Source organism: Pithys albifrons, chromosome 11, assembly GCF_047495875.1.
Source record: "Pithys albifrons albifrons isolate INPA30051 chromosome 11, PitAlb_v1, whole genome shotgun sequence".
Taxonomy (NCBI): domain Eukaryota; kingdom Metazoa; phylum Chordata; class Aves; order Passeriformes; family Thamnophilidae; genus Pithys; species Pithys albifrons.
In genome coordinates this window covers 13,629,520-13,645,452 of record NC_092468.1, presented here as the reverse complement: position 1 = coordinate 13,645,452, position 15,933 = coordinate 13,629,520, and positions in this window count along the sequence as shown.

Below are 15,933 nucleotides of genomic sequence, written 5' to 3'. Positions count from 1 at the left end.
ACATTAATCTCAGGTTAAAAGATCTAGTTCCAGCTTCAAAGTGCAGAAATTTGAATTGTCAGTGAGCATTTTAAGACTGAACATGGCATCAGACTCTGCACCTAATATTTTATGAGGTTCTTGAGTCAACTCAGTGAATCGGCCTTAGATACAGAATAGCTAGAAACACATTTTTAAATCAATGTACCAAAAATGCAGCAGTTCATGCTTAACAATAGGACGCATGATTAATATTTTCCTAAAAGGAGATTTGAAAACTGTACTGAGCCTAGTTATAGAAAACTGTCTTTGACAAATCATGGGGTTTGAACTTAGTTTGCAATTAATGATCTAAATTTTAGCATTACAGGCTCTTGCCCAGCAATAATCCTAAGAAGGATGACATCAGGAGCTATTCTGACAGTGCCAAAACAATATTGCAAAATCTCCAGAAGTTTTAGTTTTACGATGATGAGATCTACAGTATCAGATAAAATGGTCTGAAGACAATTGCTAAGACAATAATATGGAGATGATCGAGCCCAGATCTTGCAATGAAAAAAGGAGCACAAGAAGTAATCAAACAAATTGCAGATGTCATCATTCCCTGTTGAGAAGCATTTTTGAAATAGAAGATTTCCAGATTTCGGTGCTTGAGTTTAGTTTAAAGAAATTATTTCCTTTTCATGCAGTTGGAGATGGTGGGGGGTTTTTTGATTTATGTTTGTTTTCTTTTCTCCACAATCACTGATGCAGCATCAACTACTGAGCTGGCAAGCATTACTGAATAGTAGAATTTGTAATGGTAGTCTTTGCTGTTTCCATTCCAGACTAGGTCAGAAAAAACCCAATGATCTGGAATTGTACTTAAGTGATTTACTTTGCATCTCAGGACTGATAGTTGTTTGTCAGATTAGCTCATAAACTAGCTCGAAACATTGTCTTGACTTTCTAACTGTATAATATAAATGTTTAATACTTGTATGATAAAGGGGCAACATAAGGATAAATAAAATAGCAAATTAAATTTGGTTAAGCCATCTGTTCTTTTTAGCGTCTGATTACAAGCCAACAGCACATCAGTTGGCCATGGCTGAGTAAACCTTGGCCTTATCACAGAGAGCAGAAGCTTGCATTACCTATGTCTTTGAAAAGATTCAGAAGGTCAAATCAATTTTTGTTTAATCAAAAAAGTAACAAAACCAGCTGAGTCCCAAAAGGAGAATATGTGGTAATTTTCTTTATGACATTTATTTTGTCTTAAGGTAAGCAAAACCCAAACCCAGTGTCGGCTATTGCAGTTTTCTTGCAGTTGTTTGCTTTCCAGATGATTAAAAATACAGCCTCCTATGATGTTGTCACTCACAAAAAGCATTCCCTGTTAATAATTGGCTATATTCCAGCTGAAATTCATCTTTGTAGTAGTTTCTTCTTTCAGTTTTTGGAACAGAAATACTCTGGTACTCCACTTTGAAAAGCTTCTGAAAGCTAACCACAGAGTGATAAAAGGAAAAAATGCACATCAGTGTTAGCATTTCAGAAGCATCCTTTATCCTGTGAAGCCTTTCATCCCATTTGTTATCAAACTGAGTCCAAAAGTCTGAGGATAAATAACATCCGTTTTTCTAGAAGTTTTAGTAGATAGATTTTCTGAACCAGATAGTTTGCTATCTACATTTTTAAAAGTCCAGCATCTTTTAGTCACAAAATATTGTCAGTTCTTATAATCCCTGATTGACAAATTTATTTTCTTAATATTGTTTGATATTTATTATGTTCTAACAGATCAGCAATGCCCAAATCCAAACATGAGCCCCAAAGCAGGGACATGTGTTTGATGTATGGGGACCCTCTTATGGTCACTTATTTGATTAGGTAATATATGCTTACCTGAGTTTTGAAGAGTAATACTATTGAATATATTCTGAGGACCTTTGAGAGTACTTTGAAGAGGCCAAGATGAGCAAAGTCTGCTATCCAGCATATGCTCCAAGCTTTCTTGGTACTTTCTGTTGATTTATATATTATTAATATTGCATCTTCTAATTCATCAAAGGCTTTTTCAACTTTAGGGCCCTGGGACATGCTCATATCCTACTGTTTTGGTAGCTATGTGTAGGCATTTTCTTTTTTTTTATTTTCTGTTTTCACATTTGCAGATTCTACTTAACATGTGAAAAGGCACTGGATAAGGAGAGTAAAGAATGGAAGTAATGAGATCCAGGGTATGAAGCAAAAGTCAGAAAGCTCTCATGACTCTGAGATGTGTTTGTACTCCTGCCATTGACTCTCCAGGTGAGAAACAGCAAAACCTGTATCTTGTTTTGTAGAGCTTGTGGATTCTTGCCAATGTGTCTCCTGTGACATAGGTATCATATTTTTACCATTGACCTCTAGCAGTCAGGATTAAGAGTGTAGTATTGCACCTTTATTATACAATCCATGCCCCACTTGCTTAGGATTTAGAAAGTATTTTATTACCCTAGGTAGAAGTTGAATATATCATAAACATTCAAATTCTTGTTTGAAAAATGTGTGAAATATACTAAAATAGAAGAAAGGAATAAAGGTATTTGCAGTTCCAGAATTCCCAAAAACCAAGACTCAAGAATCCGTCTAGTGCCAAACTCAAAAAAGATTAATGAAGCAATGACTGACCTCACACCCATTGGTTACGGGCATGTTCTGCTTAGCTAGCTGTCCTTGGGCTGAGCTTTCTGTCATGTACAAGACTGTGACTGGCTCTCACACTCAGGGCTGTTCCCTGGCCTCTGTAAGGCTGGCAGGGTCATGGCAGGACAGCCACAGCTCAAAGATACACAAAAGCATAAGGTCCTTTCCCTTAGAATTGCTAAGGCGCTGAGAGCAGCATGTGGTGTGTAGTGAGAGATCATGAGTACAGTTAAAATTTGTAATCTAAAAACGTACACAAACAACTGGACACTCAGTGTTCTGACTAATAGAAGCCAGTTGAAGCTTTCAACTCCCATATTTGTGCAGTATCTATCTGATGGGTCTAGGATTTTCTCTTCTGGTGTAGATCAGCACATCATTTACACCTGTATAATGTCTCCAACAATGTCAGAACAAGATGCTGCTGAGGTGGTGCTAGAATTATTCTGTAACAAGATACAGGAGTATCTGCCCACTGCTGAGGCCTCTCCAGGGTGTTTAATTGGGATTGTTAGCCTGGTGTCTTTCTCAGAATTCCTCTAGTTCCCATTCTGGTCTCTACAGGGGCTGAAGGTAAATCAGGCTGTCAGTGGGCTCTCATCCACCTCCAGTTTTAACAGAAAGATTAGACAGACAGATGAATCTCCATTTTGTCCCATTAAATATGATCCAGATAGTGATGCTATGCTGGTGTTAACAGAGCACAGCAGGATCACCACAAGTGGGAGAGAAGACAGATGATAGATAATGGGAGAGTCCAAGACACTTAAAAAAACCTAAACAAGGAAGTTTCAAGGAAGAGAAGGGATTGAGCAGCTTGAGTCCACCCTTAGGCCTAAATGAAATTTCTTTTTACAGACTGCTGGGTAATTTACTGTTCTGTTTTGCTTTTTGTATGTGATGGCCTTCGTGGGTGATATAAATCATGAACATGCTCTCCTGCATGGCTTGTTTTTCATCTGCAGACCTGACAGAGTCTGAGGCTTAGTGCTTGGACAGTTACCTTCAACTCTGAACGATTTTGAAATCCGGTGCCCTTTGCTGAGAGACAGGTTGTATCAACTCCTGCTATACCTGGGCAAAGGTCAAGGAGTTCTACTGTTCCAGAAAAACAAGACCACTTAGAAGTAAAAGTTTCTTTGTTTGCATCTGTCAATGTAACTCACATTCACAAGCTGCAGAAGGAAGTAGAACTCCACTGTAATCAAATAAAACTTTGGCTATTTTTCTGACTTCCTCCCTAGCAAAACATTTACATGAAAAGATCATTGAAATTAGTTCCTTTCCTACTTTCTAGAGGAGCTTGGAATTAGATTTCATATGTCATATTGCAAAAAAAGGAAAAACAGACAAAACCCCAACACAACAAACCCAAAGAAAGGTAAAAATAAAATAAAAAAAATACTCAAATGAATTCTGCACATAAATTTGTCCATGTAACAATATATTCCTCTTCAAAAGACTCATGGGTCCTTATTGATCAGAAGTATTCATAAAACTCTTTCAAAAGCCATTAATTGGACTAATAATCTATACTTGGACAGTCTTATTAAAACATGCTAATTGCAAAAACTGTGGTGAGAGCTCACTCATTACATGGGGTAGCAAATTAAGCTGAATGAATTAATCTTGGCACTCTTTGTTGCTCTGTGAACATGTAAGTAAACAAAGCTCAGACTGAGCAGAGAACCTGTTTGATTTAAGCAAGTGTATTAGCTATTTGTGAGACATCACAGGGAAAAAATTAACAACAAATCAAATTCATGTTACTGAGGTGTGTGGAACCAAATGTGACCGAGGTATGGATTTTTGCCCAGGTGAAAAATTCCTTTTATTCACAGGAGTTCAACCACAAAAGATAAAACTGGACTTTTCAAGAAATTAATGATTTGCTATTCTCCAGTAAACAGTAGGCTTTGTGGAACAAAGGAAAACATTCCGAGTGCAAACAATTTCATCTTGTAGCCATAGTTGAATCTCACTTTCATGAATTTATCTGAAAATTAATTCGGTTGGACAAATCTCTGTTAAACTTATACGAAAAGGACCTCGATGAAGGAAAAAGAAGGAAGCTGCAGAAAATAAACAACACCATTCTTGGGAAATATTTTTGTCTGTACACATGGAAATGTTTAGGCATCACAGATAAGATAGCTGCTATAAATTCAGTGTCCACATTCTTCTGTATTACACCCAGGCAAGTCTGGATGTTTAAATTCAATAATTTTCTGGTTTTTTGCTTGGTAAAACATGATGGGAAAAAATATTCTTTTTAACCAATTTGATTGGAAATAATTTCTAAAACTAGGTTGTAATGCACAAATGCTGGGACTCTGCAGGTTCAGTTTCAGACAGAGGCTTTTTGCTACTAATTTATCTCTCCTTCTTATATTTCTCTACATTTCTCAGTTTCCAACCTTAAAACCAGATCTGCTAGGAAGGAGTGCAGGGGGAGTAGAGAGAGAGACCATACTTTGATCCACTACCTCCTGAAACATCACAGCCATCCTTTCAATTTCTGTGAATTATTTAAGATATTTCCTCAAAAAAGTATTTTGATGTGGAAATGTTGCTATGTATGTATGTATGGTCAAACTTCGCAAACGAAGATTTGGGAAGGGCTCTCCCCACATGGGGGTGTGCCCTTCCAGCCTGCCCAGTGGATTTTTTAGGTGAGGCACAGCGTGCACAGAACTGGCCCCACCGTTTCAGTCCTGAGGTCCATCTGCCACGGCCGAGTGAGCTTGGACAGTGACAGTGAAGTCCTCAGGACTGTCACAGCACCCGGCACTAACCGGGGCTGACCTTACTGAGCATCTGAGATCTGATGGGATGGGACGACAGGGAGGCATTTAACTGCCCGGTACGGTCTCCACTGAGACTCAAACTCACGACCTTGTGATCCAAAGACCGGAGTGCTCACCATTACACCATGGGACCGCCCAAATGTTGCTGTAGTGCTTCACAGAAAATGTAGAAAAGGCATCCCAAGGCTTGATGCTGTAATCTGCTGGCAATATGTCACACGCATGAAGTTCTGTGACTAAGGACTCCAGCCACGGAGCAGCTCAGCTGCAGGTTTGGTGCAAATATCATCAGGAGATCTGGTCCAAGAGCTTGGCCAGATAAAAAAAAATAATTAAAGTATATAAAAATATGAAATACAGAGTATACATATATCAATTCTATTCTTTTTTCCCTACAAACCCCTGTAATACTTCTGCCTTGAGAAGATTCATAGTGAAAGGTGATGTTCCTTCCCTGTTAAGGTTAGCTGGTTTTCGCTACCACACACAGACTGCTTGGAGAAGAGTTGGGGAATTTTTAACTCTTGGTTTGCTGCCAAAGATTTTCCTACCTGAGCAAAGCTGCAACTTGCTTTGTTTAGCATGTTGCTCACTTTTGACTTTGTTTTCTCACTGGAAGGCTCACGACATAATACATGAAGTTTGGGATTTTGCTTGTTTCTGATTTGTACACAGTTTTTTATTAAATATTTTGCTTCTTTTATGCTGCAATTGAATTTTCTGAATTAAGTAAATTGCTGGAACTTCTCTTATGTTTGAAGAAACTGGTAATTGTTATTCAATCAGGAAAATAAGAACAGGTCATGATGTTCAATACTTCCCCCTCACTGAATAACAAGCTTCTGGAACTTGAACGAAGAGATTTTGTCATGAAACAAAAGTGACTAGTCTGGCTTACTGCAAATAATTCTGGATCAAGTTAAGAGTTTATGCAGAATCAAAGATGAGACAGTGCTCTCTTCATCAACTTTCTCCTTCATTGTATTCTAAGATGGGACCCTAACACCCCAAATAGTTAGAATTGTAGTCTATCTGACTGTCACATTTTACTTAATTCTGATGATGTGAGGGGTTGGAAGGTGGATCACTTTGTTCAGGGCATATTTGTCACATTCTACAGGGAAGTTGCTTGGAAGAAATGCACCTATTTTGAAGCATTTTGTATCACTTCTCCTTTGAAGCTCATTCTTCTCTCTTCATAGCCACAAAAGAGAGGAAATACCTGCTGGCTCATTCTTCCCACTCACCTATGAGGCAAGCAAATCCTGGTTTAGTCACTGCACTCTCCCGTAGTTGCACAGGAATGTGTGGTGGAGCCACACAAATGGCTGTTTTACTGTTGGTTTTCCTCTGAGACCAAAAAAACCACTGAAAATATTGGGAACAGATTGAAAGTCAGAGGCATCCCAGACCTACTAACAAAGAGCAGCACAATGAAAACTGGACAACGTGAATGATAATAAAATAACTGAGTTGGTAAAACTCAACTGCTGGAGCTCTCATGTGGAACATATTGTGTCTACAATGTTACAGGTCATTTCCTTTGCCTTTCTCTATAAACATGTTTTTCAAATTGGTTTCAAGTTGGTCCAGCTGCACAGTATATTGAAAGCATATTCATATGACAGATAACTAGCAGCTGGTGTTGGAAAACTGACAAAATGAAGGGTAGTTGTTGCTTCGGAGGATGAACTTGTGCTTCCAGGCAAAACATCTTCCTCAACATTTTGCCCCTCTGAGTTTTTCATTGCAAAGGCTGGGCCAGTGTCACTAAGAGGTCTCTTTCTTTCCAGCTACAGCAAATGAAGCCATGCTATATAAGAAACAGATATCCTGGTGGACTCACTGGTCAGGGCACTGAATGACAGATAAAAGGTGTTCTTAATCTCTCTGCAATTTTTCTCTCTGTTAAAGAAGAACCTGTCGTTGTTAACCCTGGCTCTGATATATTCCTATTCCTAGAAGTATTTCTGTATTGAAGATTTGGTGAATAGAGTTTGTACCAATACACATGACCCTGATGAAAGTTTGTGTTCCAGAGGTGATCTAATCCATTTAATCATGTCCTATGTCTCTCTCTACTCTTTTCAATTCAGATATTGTTTTAACTTTTTTCTTCCCCCCAAATATAGTTTGGTTAAAATACCGGAAAGGTACACTTCTCATGACTAAAAGAAATAAATTTTTTCTTTTTTCTGTTTCTTGTCTAAAACAAATACATGCTTGTCCTGTGAAGGAGTGAAAAATACTGCATTCCATTTAACTGGCAACATAGCATTCGTATTTTGTATTTAAATCTATCAAGACATATACGGCTTTAAGTTTACTGCTGTTTTGATCCTATGAGTTCCAGAAAATTCACATTGCCTGTAGCTGTCAAATACCATACAGCTTCCTTAGTAAGAGAGAATAAACATAGATGTACTTTGATCTATTTCACTGCTTCAAAGTTTCAAATGCTCTCTGAGAGCTTTTCATGGGATTTCAAAAAACAATTATTGAAAAGAGTAATTATGAAAGAAGTAATTTTATCACTGATGTTATTTTTCTATAATTGAGAGTTACACAGTAAGAGCATTGTATTTCTCTCTATTTCCCACACACACACAGTGAAATCTACAAGGAATTTTGATTTATACCATTTTTCTTTTATAATTCAGTCTGCTCTGAGGAACTGCAGTCAGGCAGAAGGCTGAGAGACTGCAAGGATGGAAGCTTGTATATGGAAGCATATATAAGCAACTTGACAAGCACAAAGTATTAAACCCCTATAAAAATCTGCATTTCAAATAGACTTACATCAGGAGTTCTTAAGCTGGTGGCTATCCCACATGGTTAGAGAGGGGTTGCCTTGTGTTGTCTGTTCATGCCCTCTCAGAAACTGTGCTGACCTTCATTCCCTTCATAATTTTCTAGCATTACAGAAGTGGTAATTTTCCAATTACTTGTGTGGAAAAAGGGTTTAAATGTATGTTATTTATTTTAATGCAAGGAAAGTGTCTGCTTCCTAAGGACCCCATTTTGAGAAGTGCTGACTGAGGCCGCTCTCCCAAACAGTCACAAGGATGCAAGTGTATGGAGCTCTTTACAGATCATTACTAGGAACTGATATTACAAGTTGTGGGGGGTTTTTTGTTTGTTTTTTAAAGTTGCATTAATACTATTTCAGGTACTTAATTTTCTTTTTCATTTGTAACAAATTGCATATTAAAAAAAAATCTGTGTAAGGGTTATGACCTTTTGGAAATGTAATCAATTTGTTATGAAGTAGTCCAGTGCTGACAAAAGAGAAACATTTGTTTGTTTAAAGAGAAAAATTGAAGTTCCCTAAATAACAGAAGTGAAACCTTGATACTCTTTACTTAGTGATTTTTGTCTTTGCTCCTCTGAAGTCTTGTTACAATATCATTCAATATAAACTCTCTCTGATTGTTGTTTTTAACTCTTGTGTGGATCCTGAATGCAGTAATTTCTAATTTGTTTGCCAGCTAGACCAGTTTTTTAAGGCTGGAGAAGTGAGTTATATTTTATATGTAGGATCAAATTATTCATAGGTTCTGTAATATAAAACCATGTTTCATTGCAAATCTACAAAGTTTGAAGAATTTTTATGGTTTCTTCAGGTCTCCAGTATCAGAGTTTCCAAAGATTTTACAAGCTCTGCAGGGAAAATGAGGAACCTTGTAGAACACATGTGTTTACATTACAAATGGTTCATCATAAATATAAGTCACTGTGATTCATGTCTGTACAGGAATGTACAGGAATGTACAAATAACAACATAAAGCAGAGGCTCTCCTGCCATCTTCAAACTGTATAGCCTGATACCAGCATTTGTAAGCTGTTTGATGGGAGAGACTGCAAGTTCTGGAAGAGTCAAAAATAGTTCAAGAGCATTGATCTTACAAATGATTTCATGTGAAACAACACCTATTAGAGGAATACCATCCCAAGGGACAAGAAGCAAAAAAAAAAAAAAGTGCTGAATTTGTGCTGAAGCTCTGTCAAGGCCTTTTCTAATTTTTCCAAGCTTATCACAGGCTGTTATTTGTCTGCTATAAATTAATGTTGTCAGTATCATGAACTGCAACCTTAGCACAAGGCCAGTACTGTTTGTAGTGAACGGCAGGGGTTTTGCCTGCTGTTTTGAACTGCAGCAAGAACTGAGGAAGCTGATGTCTAACAAGTGAATTATTCCATCAGTTCACCCTCTGCCTGAGTACACTCTAAACCCATAGAAAGTTTCTGACAATTTAGCCAGTCCATTGCTTTGTCCCAAAGCTGGATGATCTGTGTCATTCCTGGTAGCTGTCCAAACTACTTGTCTTTAAAATTTTCCAGTGCTACAGATGCCAAAATTTTTCCCTATAGATGTTGCAAAAAGAAATGGTAACATTTGGAAAAAGCTGTTTATGAATGGATAAAATTGGTTGAACTTTGAAACATGGGAATTAGATCTGGTTTCTAGTCTAATGAACCAAGAAGAAAATGGGAAAGGAGTGTAACTGTATGTTCAAGCTGCCAATACCTTGTTTGACCTTTCTCTAAGGATTTTATCACTAGGTCAAACCTCTCTGTGCTACACATTTTTTCCCCTACCTGTTTTTTCAAATGTTTGTCAGGTGAACTGACCAAGTTTGGGGAAAACCTTGGGTTTATCTCAAATTTTTATCACCTTAAATCTTCAACAAAACTCAGACTTCTGCCTTAAAAAGCAGTTAGATGTTAAAACAAGACTGAAATTATCTTTAAGATCCTAACCAAAACACTCCTTCACCATGACTTCAGAAGTAGAATTTACAGAGGATGCAAAGCTAGTGTTGGGTAAGCTTGTGTGGAAAACTTTCATATCCCAGTCACTGCTACAGCTGGCTCTTGGCCCCAGAGACCCAGCCAGAGTAATCTCAAACCTCTCAGCATTCCTTCTTTTGGTCTTCGGCCCAGTGAGGGGCACCAGTGTGGGACACAGTGTAGGATGGCCAGGCAGGGCTGTGGAGATGGACCCATGCTGGGGACAGGCTGGGCTGGGACAGGGCTGGAGCCCAGTGCCCACCAGTGTCCCTGGGGCTGGGACAAACAGCCCAGGGTGGGCTGCCATGGAGTGCTTGGCCAGGGCAGGGCACGGAAGCTCCAGGTGCTGCTCCTCAGGCTCGTTAAGACACAGCAGTGCTGTCAGGTGCCTGAGGTGGGTCCCTGCCGGCTCAGCAGCAGAGCGTGTGTGCCCTGGTGTAGAGCCCTGCCAGGGAATGGGTGGGAAGGGCAGTGCCTGGAGTCCCCATCTCCTCTGAGATCCCTGTTTGGGTAGGGGTTTCTATAAGCCCCGTGCTTCATGGAAAACACTCTTCATGCTGGGGGAGTGAGAGACTGGTGGAACAGCCTCCCCCTTCAACTGGGGGCTCGTGCCAGGCTGCAGGACCAATGCCACAGCCTTGCTGACCACTGGGCACCTGACAGCGAGAGGATGGTGCTGTTTTCTGGGGTAAGCTGAGGGTTTAGTGGGCTTTGGCGTGTCAGAATTGCAATGAGCTCCCTGCCCGATGTGGCAGCTGATACAGTGAGCAGACTGGCTTTCTTCATGTTCCACTGGTCAGTGTCCTGGTGAAAGGCAAACGTGCGCCCTGTGAGCTGCACCCCACGCAGGGAACGTGAGCTTTGCTGGCCGGGAAGTTCCACTGGACTGAGTCTGTCCGTGCGTCTGTAAGAATTATATCTCAGGGATTATGCTTGTTGGGCCAGGAAAGCAAGTATGTGGCCAAGCCCTGATCTCAGCTGCACGTGTGCAGCTCCCAGGGCAGCAGGGCTGCATCCTGGCCCAGCTCTCAGCCTCAGGAGGCCTTGCATGATTGCAAATAATGTGCATGGCACACTGGAGAGCAAAACAACTGTTCCCTATTTTTCTGTGCTCTGCACTGCAGCATCTGTTTTGCTTCATCATTTTTTAAAAGAAAGTCACAAATATTTTTCACTAGGGAGCTGATAAATAACAGTGTTTACATTTTTTAAAAAGTTTTAGTGGGGATAAAAGCAATTCTTCTAGTGTATAAAGTCCTTATGTTTGGATTTGAACATTAATTCACAGATTGTCTATTATTATTGTTCCTAACTCAGTAAGTCCTGTGGGGTATTCTCCCTCAGGAAATCACATGGAGGGATGTCTTAGTGTGATTTATTTGTATGTCTAACTTTGCATAGAATTGTCTTTCACAGCAGCATTTTTTCATGGAGATTTGTTATTTCTTGGAAAATTTAGCAAATGGGAGTATTTAATAATTTGTCAATGAAACTCTAAATTAAATTTGTTGAGACTGTGGGTACACATGCCACTGGGTTGATGAGTGTGATGTAGTAAACTAAGTAGCAACTTTGAAGGGGTGTGGTCAGTCAAAATATTATATTTTGTTTCTTCATTCTTAACAGCTTTCTGAGAGGAAATATGTTCTAGCAAATGGCAGACCACATGTATAAACACCAGCAGGGCTAGTGTGAAGTCCAATTTCATTACTTCTCTAATGCTTTGTTGTCTTCCTTGTCTGCATAAAATTCAATTTTAAGATTAGACATAACAAGGAGGCTGACAACAAAGCAGGGGAAACTATACACAGCAAAATGGAAAAGCACAGAGAAATGTGAGCTCTTTTCCCTGGTGAGGCTCTCTCCCTGTCAATTCCATACTGTCCTCTCACTTGGAAAAGCAGAACAGGAAAACCCTGCTTCTTCTAGAAGCTGGTGACATAAGCACGGGAAGGTGGTCACCTCTTCTCCTGGACAGAGAGAGTCGCCTGCAGTACTTTACCTGTTTGACAGCTGTGGCTACTTGGTTGGTTGGGATGAGGACTGCTGGATTTTGACCTTGCCTTGTGGTTACCTGCCAAAGGTGAGCTCTGCAGTGGTTTTTGGAGTAAGCTTTTGTGTGTCTAAAGTTTTGAGCAGTTTTTTGAAATGATGGGGTTAGGATTGGATCTTTCCAAGTTTACTGAAACAGTGTGATAAAGTCAAAGACGAGATTCTGATAGCATTAGAGAATACCAAGCAGAGGGCCATGTTTAGGAAACAAAACAAAAGAAGAAGAGCTATACCTAAATAAAGAGAAGAATATGTGAAGTGGAGAAGAAAAACAGATCATGAGACTGTGTGTTTTTTCTAAATGAGAAAGCAATTGTAATAAATGCACCGCCTTACACGCAAAATCGCTGCCTTCAAGCTGAACAAATGTGCAAAAATCAACAAAACAAGCACACACCACTTCCACTGTTTCACTGATAATTTCTTAATATTGCTGTTCTGCCTTAAGCAGTCAAGACAGTATTTCAAATCTAGTGGCTGCAGGGACATTTTCTGATTTTTGAATAGGTGACTGGAGAAGGATGTGATTCATATGATGTTTGGTCTAAATGCGGTCCCTGCTATGAAGAATTGTAGAATTTCTCTGTTTTATCCAAGCCTTGTTGTATGAACTTGAAAATGAGAAACATTTTAAATTCCATGACTGGGTAGGAGTAATTTTTAGCTACTAAAAAAAAGGTGTATCATGGTACAAATATCGTTGAAGTGCCTGGATGACTTTGTGCAGACTCGACTTCACTGCAACACTGATTTTTCTGTTTCTAACATACATCTCTCTGTAAATATTTTTGTCTGAATTTATTAAAATAGTTCCACATTAATTTTTATCCAGTAGTTTCTTCACTATATTTGAATTGTATATTTTCCATTGTTGTGAAGCATAATGTAAGTAGTAGGTGCTGAAGTGCATATTACTACTTTAAAAATTCTGATTGAGAGACAAGAATTAATTACAATTGTAAATTATTACATCAGTCTCCTGTTCTACACTGGGAGCTTCAATGAAATGCTGGCATTGGACAATCAGCTGGTGCTATGTATTCACTTTTGGATAGTACAACAAAGTTTGATGTTTCCTTTCCTGAAATTAAACAAACAAACAAAACCAAAAAAACCCCAAACAAACCCCAAACAAACACAAAAAACCCAAACAAACCCCCAGCTTCTGAACTGTCAGAAAATAACAGGAGTTCTTAAAGGCTAATTACAGGTCTTTATCATGGGGTTGTAGTTTCATGAATTCTGTTTCAGTCAGGGAGAAATGCTCTTAAGTGCCAATAAAAGTTTTTATGCTGGTATCATTTCCTTCTTCCTTATCTTTCTCCTCTCAGTTTATGACTTTATTCCACTGTCTCTGTTACTAAGAGACAGAACATTGTTTTAATGCAAATATCCTCAGACTCTCTGGTAGTGAGGCAGAATAACATGAGGTTAGATTCCTGATTAATGTGTGCTACAAAGAACTGCTGGGCACTACACAAGCTGAAGAAGGTGTCTAGGAACCTGCTTCATAGTGTAAAGAAATTAGATGTTTATTTTTTTAGTATTTTCTAGACTGTCTTGTCTGTATTTAATGCTACCTTCCTGAGGAGATGAATCAAATGCTTGGTTCACTCCATTTGCCTTCGTCTGTTCTATACTGAGCCACCCAGCTGATGGCACAGGGTACCTGCCATGATCATGCAAGCAGATTTCTTGTGGTTGCATGCTATAGTCCCATCTCTACCCAAGAGGAGATAAAATGATTTTTCAGAAGCAATTTTTGCTTCTTTTCTAAAATGAATAGTAGCATGTGATGCTTTAGAAACTACTGTTATCTTTTCATTGAATGCAATAGTAAAATTCTAACTCATGTCACTGTGAGCAGGATTCAGCCAGTGTTTGTGCTTGTTTGATAAAATTCTTTTGCACACCACAGAGCCACTCCCCATATCCTTAAAGCTCTTTGATATTGGGTGTTACTGCAGATTTTTCTCTTTCCTCCAGTCTTAAAAATGCAAAGTCTCATTTACCAACTAGCAATTATACTCTTATTCATACATCAATACCATTTTATACGGAAATAAAACAGATTTCAGCACTGCACAACAGAAATCTTAAGAGGGATGCAGTGTTTGCACACAGGAACATCTGTGACAGGCTTATGGCCAGTGTTTACAGACCTGCTTTGACTTTATTTCTCTAAATCAATGTCAATGCTTGCACAAGCTGGAGTTTGAAGGTTAAAATGTAGAATATCAAGGGCTTTAAAGGATACTTAAGTGCATGTTTGCAACTTTGATTCCTGTAATGCCTGAAGATTTATACCTTCAAAGAGCCTGAAGTAATACTGAGCCTTCAGACAAGTTCTGCTTTTTAGATAGGCGTTTAGTTTGAAATTGCCCCATTTTCAAAGTAATGAAAGTAATAGTGTGTAATTCGACTCTAGGAACCACAGCTGCATTGACCTGCCTTCAAATATTTATTGTTCAGTCCATTTTTTTAATTTTTACCCTCTGTTTAAAAGAATATTTTATCTCCTGTTACTCAGAGGCCCTCTGAAGGAGAAATAAATACTGGAATGACTGCCAGCAAAATACTTTCAAATGCATAGCCAGCAGTTTACATTTAAAATACTGTCTAAATTGTGATTCAAAACTTGTGCATTTTGTTTGTTTTTGAAATTGTTGGATACTTTCTGAGAGAGCTGCACTGTGCTATTGGGAAATCAGATATTTCCCAAATTTAAAACATATAGGGAAGGTCTTAGATTACTTTGTTTTCTGTGAAAACATAAATTTAAAAACAATATGGGATTAACAAAATGTGTTTTGGAGTAAATTGTTAGTACTGCCCATGTGTTTTTCTCCGCTGTTACAGTGAATTTAACTCTCAGAGAATATTTCATGCATAGCTGTTAGGAGAAGAATATAGAAAAAAAGTGTTAAATGTGGTCTTAATGAATGAAAAACAATGCTTTGCCAAGCAAAAACAAGCCTTAGTGTATTGTAGTCCATACTTCCAGCATGCTGGAGTGCAGCAGTGGCATGTTTATGGTATGGATGGCAGTCACTACTACATATTAACAGTATATGCAGTCCTGTAGGCATTGCAGGCATTGCATTGTAGGGGAAATTTAGGGATCTCTCTAGTACAGTAATTTGGCTGAGGATGTCGTCGCCTCCATGGCTGCGTTGGGCCAGAGGAATAACTTATTTGCAGTAAGTGAGACTGGATTCCATTCCTGTGTGCTGAGCACACCAATACTCTGGGCAGGTTGGAGTGCTGGGGATGATGATCTGCATGGAGCTGGAAATTTGGAGCTTTGCAGTGTCCATCAGCTTCTCCAGTGCCATAAGCAGATCATCAATCAAATGCTATCTTAGGAGAGATAAAGGCATGTTCTGCCATGGAATAACCTTGTCAAAATAATTGAATTAACTTGGCAGAAAATTTAGCCTTTAAACGGCTCCAAAATAAGCAGTGAAATGTAAGGAAAATTTTATCTTGCATGTAAAGTTTTCAGTTGTCTTTTGGGCTGGATTTGAGGTCAAAATTGGAATATGCCTTTAGATTTTGTTCTTTTCAAATGTACTGTACGCTTTTCTAGTGTCTTGACAGTATCATGATTCAGTTCCACATTTAAATCAA